This window comes from Mustela lutreola, chromosome 12, assembly GCF_030435805.1.
Source record: "Mustela lutreola isolate mMusLut2 chromosome 12, mMusLut2.pri, whole genome shotgun sequence".
NCBI lineage: Eukaryota > Metazoa > Chordata > Mammalia > Carnivora > Mustelidae > Mustela > Mustela lutreola.
Window position 1 is genome coordinate 56,486,888 of NC_081301.1, and position 14,259 is coordinate 56,501,146.

Here is a 14,259-nt window from a genome sequence, read left to right on the forward strand (position 1 = left end):
AGTAAGTGTGGACCTAATCCCTTGGTCCCAGGACCAGCAACAGCCACTGCCTTCTTGTGTCTGAGAGAACATGGAACAAACTTGAGTCAGCAGTCCCTAGGGCTTGTGGCTTCCACCTCTACCACAGCAGCACCTCTGCCTCTAATGTGGCTGAGAGGACTTGGCATGGACTTAAGTCCATGGTCCTGGGAACAGCAGCTGCCAGGACTGGGCTTGCCCAGACCAGTATCACTCATTGTTTTGTTGGCATGGGGGTACACAGACAAGTAGAGGCTTCTAGTGACCACTGAGATGGTGGCTGGGGGTGCACACCACTTGTGAGAGGCTGTGGTATTCAATGGGGCTTGCAGAGGGGGAGTTTGTGTTTTCTGGACCACTCAGAGAGGAGCAGACTGTGACTTATCTGTGAGGTGGAGGCCTGGTGCTGACAGTTTACTTTGCTCTGACCCTCTGAAAAGGCACAGAAAAGCCACCAGAAAACAAAAGCTCCAGAGAACAAAAGACCAAAAAATTGGCTTCCATGGAGCCCAACCCCTTAAAACCTGTCAGGGCAACCCCACCCAAGCAGGATTTACTGAAAAACAATGTGGCAGGCCCCTTCCCCAGAATACAAGCTGAAAGAACAAGAGGACAACAACCACAGGGTCCCCATAAAACTGTAAAACCCCAACACCATGGGAAAACAGTATATTAAGCTCTTAGTACTGCCTCACAGCCTGTGTATTTCTTAAATACAATTCTCTATCTCTTTTTAATTCTTTTTCATAATTCTTCCTCTTTAATTTCTTGTACCTACTTGTATTTCAATTAGCTGTTTAATACAACATATTCCATAGTAACTATTTTGTTTGAAATTTTTTATCCATATACTTTTTTTGTTTTCTTTTTTTATAAATATATATAATATGTATATGTATGTGTGTGTATATATATATATATATATACACACACATAGTCCTTTTCTGCCTGTTCAATATTGCCTTTATAAACATACCAGTTTTAATTTCACTGTATCTCTGGAAAGCTGAGTCCTCTAATAAAGATAACAAGATCCACCCAGGAAATACTGAAATACACTTCCTCACTCACATTGAAAGATTATAACCTCCTTCCTGTCATTCCCCCTTTTTATTTTGTTTTTCTTTTTCCTTTGTCTGTCTTTTTGTTTGTTAGTGTGTTTTAGTTTTTGTAGTTTACAAATCTTACTCATGGGGCTCATTTTGACTGAGTGTCTTTTCTTGTTTTCTTTTCTTTCCTTTCTTTTTGGCAATGACTTCCAGTTGCTCCAAAACTTCCCAGGGTTCACCTTGTCTGGATTGTGGTTGATATTTTCAGCTACACATCCCCTCAAACACAACTCAACAGAATGACAAGGAGGTGGAATTTCCAACAAAGAAAACATGCAGAGACAATGGCTTCTCCAACACATCCAATGGATACAGATCTAAGGAAAATGGCAGAAATAGACTTTGGGGTAATAGTTATGAAGACAATAGTCAGGCTAGAGAAAACTATTAATGGCAATATAGATTTGTTAAGGACAGAGTGAGAGCAAATCTGGCAGAACTTAAAAATGCTATCAATGAGATCTAATCTAATATAGATACTCTGACACTTAAGGTAAATGAGGCAAAAGATCAAGTTAGTGATCTAGAAGACAAACTGATAGAAAAGAAGGATCAGGAGGGGGCCTGGAACAAGCAGTTTAGAACCCATTAAAAACAGAAATAGAGAAATAAATTATTCCACGAAACATTCCAATGTCAGAATTATGGGAATCCCTGAGGGGATGGAGAGAGAGAGAGAGAGGCCTATATATGTTTATAAAAAATAAAAAATTATAATTAAAAAAAAAAGATAGTTTTGACTAAATCCTAGTAAGAATTTCCCTAATCTGGGAAATGGAACAAATGTTTATGTCCTGGAGTCAGAGAGGACACATGCAATATCAATGAGGGTAAACCAACCCCCCAGAATTTTAAAGTGAAAGTTCCCAATCTTATAACCAAGGAAACAATTTTAAGGGCAGCCAGAGGGAAGAGATTCTTTACATAGAGAGGGAAGAACATCAGAATAATATCAGACCTGTCCAAAGAGACCTGGCAAGCCAGAAAGGTCTGGCAAGACATATTCAGGTCACTAAATGAGAAGAACAGGCATCCAGGAATTCTTTATCTGACAAGGTTGTCATTCACAATAGATGAAGAGATAAGAAACTTCCAGGATGGCAGACTGAAAGAATATGTGACCACTAAGCTGGCCATGTAAGAAGTATTAAGGGGGGGGATTCTATAAAAAGAGACCCCAATAGTGATACAGAATAGAGACATATAGAGACAGTCCATAGAAACAAGGACTTCACAGTCACCATGATGACAATAAAGTCTTATCTGTCAATAATCACTCTCAATATGAATGGCCTAAAAGCTCCCATAAAATGGCACAGGTTTGCACTTTTAAAAACTCAGGACCCATTCATATCCTGTCTACAAGACACTCATTTTGAACCTAAAGATAAATCCAGAGTGAAAGTGATGGGATGGAGAGTCATCTTTAATGCCAATGGACCTCAAAAGAAAACTGGGGCAGTAATTCTCATATCAGACAATTTATATTTTAAGCTGAAGTCTGTAGTTAAAGATGCAGAAAGACACTATCATTTTTAAATGGTCTATCCAACAATAATATCTAACAATTGTAAATATCAATGCCCCCAACATGGGAGCAGCCAACTACATAAGTCAACTGTTAACAAAAATAAAGGGACATATTGATAATAATTCATTAATTGTAGGGAATCTTAGCATGCCACTCTCAACAACAGACAGATAATCTAAGTAGAAAATCAACAAAGAAACAATAGCTTTGAATGAAACACTGGACCAGATGGACCTCACAGATACATACAGAACATTCCACCCTAAAACAACAGAATACTTATTCTTGTTAAGTGCACATAGAGATTTTTCCAGAATAGACCATATACTGGGTCACAAATAAGGTCTCAAATGATAGCAAATTATTGAGATTATTCCCTGCATATTTTCAGATGTTTGGGAACTGGTACTCAACCACAAGATAGTTTGGAAGAAATTCAAATAGTTGAAAGCTAAAGACTGTCTTCCTTGAGAAAGATTAGATCAACTATAAAGTCAGAGAAGAACTTAAACAATTCATGGAAACCAATAAGAATGAAGGCACATTGGTCGAGTACCTAAGGGATACGACAAAAGTGGTCCTAATGGGGAAATACATAGCCTCCAAGCCTCACTCAAAAAAATGAAAAATTCCTAATACACAAACTCTCTTTACACCTCACATAACTGAACAATCAAAAACAAATTAACCCTACCCATGCACAAGAAGAGAAATAATTAAGATTAGAGCAGAAATCAATAAATTAAAAACCAGAGACACAGTAGAATACATCAATGAAACTAGAAGCTGGTTCTTTGAAAGAATTAATAAGATTGATAAACTACTGTCCAGCCGAATCCAAAAGAAAAGAGAAAGGACCCAAATTAATACAATTTATGAATAAAGAGGGAGAGATCATGACTAACACCAAGGAAATAGAAACAGTAATAAGAAATTACTAACAACAGCTGTATACCAATAAGTTAAGCAAACTAGAGGAAATAGATGACTTCCTGGAAACCTATAAACTTTGAAGACTGAAACAGGAAGAAATTGTCAACCTGAATAGACCAGCATCTAATAATGAGATTGAAGCAATGACCAAAAAATCCCCAAAAAACAGGAGTCCAGGATTTGATGGGTTCCCTGGGGAATTCTAACAAACATTCAAAGAAGAAATAATTCCTGAAGCTTTTTCCAAAAATAGAAACAGTAGGAAAACGTTCTGAGGCCAGCATCACCTTGATCCCCAAACCAGGCAAAGACCCTTTCAAAAAAAAAGAATTTCAGACCAATATCCCTGATGAATATAGATGCCAAGTTTCTTGATAAGATCCTAGCTAATAGGATCCAACAGTACATTAAAATGATTGTCCACCATGACCAGGGGGGATTTATCCCTGGGATACAAGCATGGTTCAACATTCACAAATCAATCAATGTGATAGAACAAATCGGTAAGAGAAGAGAAAAGAACCACATGGTCCTCTCAATTGATGCAGAAAAAGCATTTGACAAAATATAGCATCCTTTCCTAATTAAAACTCTTCAGAGTACAGGGATAGAAGGAACATTCCTCGATTTCATAAAATACTTCTATGAAAAACACACAGCAAATATCATTCTCAATGGGGAAAAGCTGAGAATTGTCCCTTAAGATCAGGAACATGGCAAAGATGCCCATTCTCACCACTATGTTCAACATAGTACTAAAAGTCCTAGCAAAAGCAATCAGACAACAACAACAACATCAAATAAATAAAAGATTCAAATTGGCAAAGAAGAAGTCAAACTCTCTCTCTTCACAGATGATATGATACTTTATGTGGAAAACCCAAAAGGCTCCACTGACAAATTTCTAGAACTTATACAGCAATTCAGTAATGTGGCAGGATACAAAATCAATGCACAGAAATCAGTTTCTTTTTTTTTTTTTTTCTTTTATAAGATTTTATTTATTGGGACACCTGGGTGGCTCAGTGGGTTAAAGCCTCTGCCTTCCACTCAGGTCATGATTGCAGGGTCCTGGGATAGAGCCCCACATAGGGCTCTCTGCTCAGTGGGGAGCCTGCTTCCCTCTACCCCCCTCTCTCTGCCTACTTGTGATCTCTCTGTCTGTCAAATATTTATTTGGCAGAGAGAGAGATCACAAGTAGACAGAGCAGCAGGCAGAGAGAGGGAGGGATTCAGCCTCTCCGCTGAGCAGAGAGCCCAATATGGGGCCAGATCCTAGGACACTGAGATCATGACCTGAGCCAAAGGCAGAGGCTTAATTCACTGAGTCACCCAGGTGCCCCATCAGTTGCTCTCTAATACACCAAATGAAACTGTAGATAGGGAAACTAAAGAAATTGATTGCATTTACAATAGAACCAAAACCTATGAGATACCTTGGAATAAACGTAACCAAGAAGGCAAAGAATCTATACTCTAGGAACTATAGAACACTCATGAGAGAAATTGAAGACACAAAAAGATGGAAAATACATTCCATGTTCATGGATCAGAAGAATAAACATTGTTAAAATGTATATGCTGCCCAGAGCAATCTATACTTTCAACACCAACCTAATCAAAATATCCTTGGCATTTTTCAACGTGCTGGAACAAACAATTAAAAAAAAAATTGTATGGAACCAGAAAAGACCCCAAATCTCCAAGAAATGTTGAAAAAGAAAAAAAGCTGGGGCATCACATTGCCTGACTTAAAGCTTTATTACAAACCTGTGGTCATCAAGACAGCATTGTACTGGCACAAACACAGACACAAAGACCAATGGAACAGAGTATGAAGCCTAGATATGGACCCTCAACTCTATGGTCAAATAATCTTTGAGAAAGCAGGAAAAAATATCCAATGGGGGGGGGGGAAACAGTGTCTCCAATAAATGCTGCTAGGAAAATTGGATAGCTATACACAGAAGAATGATACTAGACCATTCTCTTACACCATACACAAAGATAAACTCAAAATGGCTGAAAGACCTCAATATGAGACAGGAATCCATCAACATCCTGGGGGGAGAACATAGGCACTAACCTCTTTAACATAGGCCACAGCAACATCTTTAAAGACATGTCTCCAAAGGCAAGGGGGGACAAAAAAGCAAAAATGAAGTTTTGGGACTTAGTCAAGATAAAAATCTTCTGTACAACAAAGGAAAAAAACAAAACAAAGAGGCAATTCACAGAATGAGAAAAGATATTTGCAAGTGACACTACAGACAAAGCACTGATATCCAAGATCTATAAATAATTTCACAAACTCAACACCTACAAAACAGATAATGACATAAAAAAATGGGCAGAAGACATAAACAGACACCAAACAATACATACAAATGGATAACAAACACATGAAAAAATGTTCATCATCAGTAGCCATCAGGGAAATTCAAATCAAAACCACATTGAGATACCACCATACACCAGTTAGAAAAGGAAACATTAACAAGGCAAGAAACAAGTGAGATTGGACCAAATGTGGAGAAAGGGGAACCCTCTTATACTGTTGGTGGGAATGCATGTTGGTGCAGTCACTTTGGAAAACAAACAAAAAATTAAAAATAGAACTATCCTATGACCTGGCAATGGCGCTACTGGTTATTTACCCCAAAGACATAGATGTAGTGAAAAGAGGAGCCATATGGACCCCAATGTTCATAGCAACAATGTCCATGAGAGCCAAACTGTGGAAAGAGCTGAGATGCACTTCAAGGGATGAATGGATAAAGAAGATGTCTTCCATATATATAATGGAACATTACTCAGGCAATAGAAATGATGAATATCCAACTTTTGCATCAACATGGATGGGACTAGAGGAAATTATGCTGAGTGAAATAAGTCAAGCAGAGAAAATCAATTATTATATGTTTTACTTACTTGTAGAACATAAGGAATAACATGGAGGATATTAGGAGGAGGAAGAGAAAAATGAAGAGGGGGTTGCTGGGGAAGACAAACCATGAAAGTCCATGGATTCCAAGAAACAAACATAGGGTTTTAGAGAGGGGGTGAATGGGGGGATGTGTTGGCCCAGTGATGGGTATATACGTATTGTGTGGAGCACTGTTTATGTATTGTTATACATAAACAATGAATCTTGGAATACTACATCAAAAATTAATGACATACTATATGGTGATTAACATAACATAATAAAAAATACAATTTAAATAAATAAATAAATGAATAAATAAAGTAAAATATGATTTATGAGATAATGTATAAAAATGAAAACTAAGAGCTAGGCTTTGGAGAGGGAGTGTCTAAGATAAAATTCCACTTTTGCCTCTGACTAGATATATGAACTTCAAAAGATTTTTTTAAACTATTTTAGGCCTATATTTTTGTAATTGTGAGAAACTAATGATATAAACAATAAATGCAGAACTGATGTGATGGTTAGAAATATCTGACATACAGCCACTGTTCCTGAAAATTAAGCGGGCTTTAATAAAGTGAAAATGAAATAAAATCCATTTTGAATTTCAAACATCTGATTTGTTTTTAGAATCAAATTAGCTAGTACTCCACATTTCCAAAATATACTAACTTCCTCCATGAAATTCCCTTTTAGGCCAGTGATGCAATCAGAACAAATCATTACTTTTTTTTTTTTTTTTAAAGATTTTATTTACTTATTTGACAGACAGAGATCACAAGTAGGCAGAGAGGCAGGAGGAAGCAGACTCCCCGCTGAGCAGAGAGCCCGATGTGGGGCTTGATCCCAGGACACTGGGATCATGACCTGAGCTGAAGGCAGAAGCTTTAACCCACTGAGTCACCCAGGTACCCCCAAATCATTACTTTTAAACATCTATTCATTCAGTCACTTTTACTAAATGAATTTCAGAATTTTCATTGTCTTCTAAATGGTGAAATGTATATCAGAAATATATACATGCCTAATATGTGTTTCAGAACAGATTTCTGGTAGAAATGATAGAATATGATATGAGGAATTTGAGAAACAAGACAGGGTATCACATGGGAATGGAGGGAAAAATGAAACAGGGTGAAACCAGAGAGGGAGACAGCACATAAGAGACTCTTAATATCAGGAAACAAAATTGAAGGTTGCTGGAGCAGAGGGAGGTGGGAGGGATGAGGTGGCTGGGTGATGGGCATTAGGGAGTATATGTGCTATGGTGAGTGCCATGAATTGTGTAAGACTGATGAATCACAAACTTGTACCCCTGAAACAAAAAATATATTATATATTAATTTAAAACATGATTGAATAGTGGAGCTTGATAAAACAGAGATTCAGAGAAATTTATTTCCCTTTTTTTGTGGTATAAATGTAGAAAACCTCTTCTTCAAATAAGTAAGTTGCCCTTTCTACAAATTTACATAAAAAAAGGACAGACCTTAGGCTTTGTCCTCCTTGAGAAGGTATGCTTTATTTTTCCCTCTATACAAACCATCTTTCTTAAGTGCCACCTGTCTCATCATTTGGAGATTTGTAGTCAGGGTTAGTTTTGGATTGAGAGAAACTGTATGAAGTCTATGCTACTAAAGTATGAGGAAACTTTGCTTTTCAAGTGTCCTGAAATTTGTATACCCATCTCTACTAGTTACCTATGGCTGCTCTAGCAAAGTGCCACACAATTGGAGGCTTAAAAGAACAGGAATTAATTATATCACATTTCTGAATGCTAGAAGTCTGAAATCACAGTGTTTACAGGACCATGCTATCTAAAGCCTCTAGGGGAATGTTGTTCCTTGCCTTTTCCAGCTTTTGATAGACTCAGATGATCTTTGGCTTTTAGATGCATTATTTCAATCTGTCCTTTTCCTCTTTCTTCATATGACATCTGCCTGTGTGTCTCTGTATATTCACAGGGTCAAATTCTTATAAGGACACCAGTCATACTGGATTGAGGTGCTACCCTATTTTAGTATGACCTAGTTTTAATTTTACTAATTATATCTACAAAGACTGTATAGCCAAATAAGATCACATTTTGAGGTATTGAAGCATATTTTTGGGAGACTTAAATCACCTATAACCTATAATACCATAACACAATCATACAGATATATGTCCTATGGTTATTTTTAAGCACTATTATATTTATAATATGGCTGAAGCATCACTTGGACTTTTGGACCTTTTGAACTCTATATACCTAACATGTATAGCCTAACATGTAGGTAAGAAACCCAATCTATATATTAATACAGTCCAATCTTATGTGAGAGCCCCATATATTAATGTGAGGTACAATTTATATGTCTAATTTGTATATAATTTCCCTATCCCTATAATGGCATAAATGACTTCTTTCAATGTGGTTATACTAGAAAATCCTTACTTTGTTTTCTACCATATAGGAAAAAAATGTTAGAGACACATGTTGTCTGGAGTTTAATGAATACTGTTTCATCAACTTTTATTACAGAGTCTTTCTGGATCATTTCTAAAAGTCATTTAAACAGACCATGTTGAACTGTCCTTCCAGTCTATAGTCTCTCAGTTTCAAAAACTTCCCCTTGATTACACTTGGCTAGCAATTCTCATATTTATATCAATAACCTATTCTTACCAGTAAATACACCATTTCTAAAATCTGCTTTAAAAATCCCACCCTCTCCAATCATCACCTCTGCTTCCAATTCATTTACTTTGGACACACCTATAGACATTTTAACAATGTTTATTCTTCCGATCCAAGAGCATGGAATGGTCTTCCATCTTTTTGTGTCTTCTTCAATTTCTCTCATGAGTGTTCTGTAGTTCCTCGAGTACAGATCCTTTACCTCTTTGGTTAGGTTTATTCCCAGGTATCTTATGGTTCTTGGTGCTATAGTAAATGGAATCGATTCTCTAATTTCCCTTTCTGTATTTTCATTGTTAGTGTATAAGACACACCTGGGCATAATTATTGGCTTTATGAACATATTCATGTTATTGTCTTTCTGGCCACTGAACAAAACTCCCTGCCTTCCCAGCCTGAACAAAACTCCCAAGCATTACTAGAACCAACTACTCACTCCACTGGCACTGCTCTTAAATAGTTAAGTGTTACTAAGGAAAATAATAAAAATTGATTGAATTATAATACTGTAACTTTATGATCAAAAGCCTCAAATGGGTATTGAACACCACACAGTAGTTTGATACTGTTTTCTTCTTAAGTTCACATTCCCACTCTCTGAGATGTCTACTATGCTAATTCTCCTTTCTCCTCAACCTATCTATACTTCTTTACAACCACATTCTCAGTTTATGGCTTCTCCTTGTACTCCACTAGTGATGTGGAATCCACCTGATGGAATTTTTTTCCTTTTTCCATTCCCAAATCCACAAGCCAACTTCTATCAGTAGCATTGTATCAGTATTCCTATCTGATTCTGATCTATTTTATTCTCAAATGACCTTCAATTTCTGTGCCTCTACAAGATTATTCGCTTTCACATAAAAGCCTGTCCTAAAATTTACTATCTAGATGAAAATGGAAGTAAAAATGAAAAAAAAAATTGCAAAAGGAAACAAGGAAACATCAACAAGACAATTCTACCTTAACTTCATATCTGTTTCCATGTACTCTATTCTTTTTTATCTTTTGAAACAAATTATCAATATGATCTCAAAATTCTCACTTTTTATTCAACATTTGAACAAACAAAATGAAACAAAACATTTCAGGTGCCTGGGTGGCTCACTGGGTTAAAGCTTCTGCCTTTGGCTCAGGTCATGATTCCAGGGTCCGGGGATCAAGCCCCATGTTGGGCTCACTACTCAGCAGAGAGACTACTTTCCTTCCTCTCTCTCTCTGCCTGCCTCTCTGCCTACTTGTGATCTCTGTCTTTCAATAAATAAATATAATCGGGAAAAAAAAAGAAAAAAATATATTTTTAACAATATCTATTTTTTGAAACATGGTTATAAAGACTCTTATCATTACCAAATATTCTCTTAGCAACCACATGGAAGAGACTTGTAAATATTTTCTGGTTGTTCATTAGAAGGGAAGAAAATTAGTTTCTGTGGCCACTTTTTGCCACACCAGCTTGTTGAAAGTTCATGTATATGAACACTGGAATCATAGGTATAAACCTATGAAAGAACAATGTTACAAAGCTAAACAGAGCCAAGGCCTAGCATGTTCAAAAAGAAGGGACCTGGAATTCTGTATGCTATTACATTAAGGAGCAATAAAACATGGACGAATCTAATATTCAAAGTTTTGTGCTTTTAAGCAAAGGTGGGAGGAAGCCGAGTTTGAGAGTAGCAATGAAAAATAAAAGGATGCCAAACTCAACATTAAGCCCAAATTTCAATATATATATATATATAATATCATCACTTGGATGAGGAAGGCTATAACTAAAACAGTGTTCTTTTTTTTTTAAGATTTTATTTATTTATTTGGCAGAGATCACAAGTAGGCAGAGAGGCAGGCAGAGAGAGAGGTGGAAGGAGGCTCCCTGCTCAGCAGAGAGCCCAATGTGGGGCTCAATCCCAAGACCCTGGGATCATGACCTGAGCTGAAGGCAGAGGCTTTAACCCACTGAACCACCCAGGTGTGCCTAAAACAGTGATCTTAAAAATAGTGGTAGGCTTCTGTTAGAATGAGAACGGGAAAGAAGGGGTGCCTAGGTGGCTCAGTCATTGAGTATCTCCCTTCTGCTTAGGTCATGATCCCAGGTTTCTGGGATCAAACCCCGAATTGGGCGTCCTGTTCAGAAGCAAACCTGCGTCTTCCTCTCCCACTCTCCCTGCTTGTGTTCCCTCTCTCACTGTATCTCTCTCTGTCAAATAAATAAATAAATATTTTTAAAAATGAATGGGAAAGAAAAATCAGAAAAATTTGAAGATATGGGCAAGTTCTCAATATGGAGAATGTTGAGGGAAGGTGTTAGAATGGGATATGTATAGTATCCTAAATGGGGACAAGGGTAAGTACAGAGCTCATGATCATGTGGTGGGTTTGTAGAGGAAGGTGTGGATGAGGAATCACCTAAGAGACCTAGGCATCTTTTTGATGTTTTATAAAAGGAGGGAAAAAATGTTGAAATTATTCCTAATATCTTTGAGTATCTTTGAGGCAGAATATGAGGCACTGGAGAAGTAGGTGTCTTGATAGTTTATGCAGTATCCACCCTGTCTTCTCCTTAGCTTCTGTTGATAAAGGTCTCCAGGTTACAACATGGATGATACAACTAAACATCAGGGCCCATTCTTTGACTCTTACTAGTAAAAGCATCAACTACATATTTTCCATTGAATTTATTGATTTAGATAAACTAAAATAATACTGCCTGTTCTAAACAGATAGTGAAGCAGTAGAGAAGAAATTAAGAAAACGATCTCATTTGTAATTGCACCAAAATAGTAAGATATGTAGAAATAAACCTAATCAAAGAGGTGAAAGACCTATACTCTGAAATCTGTAAAATACTAACAAAAGAAATTGAAGATGACACAAAGAAATGGAAAGATATTCTATGCTCATTGATTGGGAGAACAAATATTGTTTTTTTTTAATATTTTATTTCTGGGCTCTCTATTCTGTTCCATTGATCTATGTGTCTGTTTTTGTGCCAGTACCATGCTGTCTTGATGATGACAGCTTTGTAATAGAGCTTGAAGTCCGGAATTGTGATGCCACCAACGTTGGCTTTCTTTTTCAATATCCCTTTGGCTATTCGAGGTCTTTTCTGGTTCCATATAAATTTTAGAATTATTTGTTCCATTTCTTTGAAAAAGATGGATGGTACTTTGATAGGAATTGCATTAAATGTGTAGATTGCTTTAGGTAGCATAGACATTTTCACAATATTTATTCTTCCAATCCAGGAGCATGGAACATTTTTCCATTTCTTTGTATCTTCCTCAATTTCTTTCATGAGTACTTTATAGTTTTCTGAGTATAGATTCTGTGTCTCTTTGGTTAGGTTTATTCCTAGGTATCTTATGGTTTTGGATGCAATTGTAAATGGGATTGACTCCTTAATTTCTCTTTCTTCTGTCTTGTTGTTGGTGTAGAGAAATGCAACTGATTTCTGTGCATTGATTTTATATCCTGACACTTTACTGAATTCCTGTATAAGTTCTAGCAGTTTTGGAGTGGAGTCTTTTGGGTTTTCCACATATAGTATCATATAATCTGCAAAGAGTGATAATTTGACTTCTTCTTTGCCGATTTGGATGCCTTTAATTTCCTTTAGATCAATGGAACAGAATAGAGAGCCCAGAAATAGACCCTCAAATCTATGGTCAACTAATCTTCGACAAAGCAGGAAAGAATGTCCAATGGAAAAAAGACAGCCTTTTCAATAAATGGTGCTGGGAAAATTGGACAGCCACATGCAGAAAAATGAAATTGGACCATTTCCTTACACCACACACAAAAATAGACTCAAAATGGATGAAGGACCTCAATGTACGAAAGGAATCCATCAAAATCCTTGAGGAGAACACGGGCAGCAACCTCTTCGACCTCTGCCGCAGCAACATCTTCCTAGGAACAACGCAAAAGGCAAGGGAAGCAAGGGAAAAAATGAACTACTGGGATTTCATCAAGATCAAAAGCTTTTGCACAGCAAAGGAAACAGTTAACAAAATCAAAAGACAACTGACAGAATGGGAGAAGATATTTCCAAACGACATATCAGATAAAGGACTAGTGTCCAGAATCTATAAAGAACTTAGCAAACTCAACACTCAAAGAACAAATAACCCAATCAAGAAATGGGCAGAGGACATGAACAGACATTTCTGCAAAGAAGACATCCAGATGGCCAACAGACACATGAAAAAGTGCTCCATATCACTCGGCATCAGGGAAATACAAATCAAAACCACAATGAGATATCACCTCACACCAGTCAGAATGGCTAAAATCAACAAGTCAGGAAATGACAGGTGCTGGTGAGGATGCGGAGAAAGGGGAACCCTCCTACACTGTTGGTGGGAATGCAAGCTGGTGCAGCCACTCTGGAAAACAGCATGGAGGTTTCTCAAAATGTTGAAAATAGAACTGCCCTATGACCCAGCAATTGCACTATTGGGTATTTACCCTAAAGATACAAATGTAGTGATCCAAAGGGGCACATGCACCCGAATGTTTATAGCAGCAATGTCCACAATAGCCAAACTATGGAAAGAACCTAGATGTCCATCAACAGACGAATGGATCAAGAAGATGTGGTATATATACACAATGGAATACTATGCAGCCATCAAAAGAAATGAAATCTTGCCATTTGCAACAACATGGATGGAACTTAGCGAAATAAGTCAAGCAGAGAAAGACAACTATCATATGATCTCCCTGATATGAGGAAGTGGTGATGCAACATGGAGGCTTAAGTGGGTAGAAGAAGAATAAATGAAACAAAACAGGATTGGGAGGGAGACAAACCATAAGTGACTCTTAATCTCACAAAACAAACTGAGGGTTGCCGGGGGGAGGAGGTTTGGGAGAAGGGGGTGGGATTATGGACATTGGGGAGGGTATGTGATTTGGTGAGTGCTGTGAAGTGTGTAAACCTGGTGATTCACAGACCTGTACCCCTGGGGATAAAAATATATGTTTATAAAAAATAAAAAATTAAAAAAAAATATTTTATCTATTTGACAGACATTACAAGTAGGTGGTGGGGGGA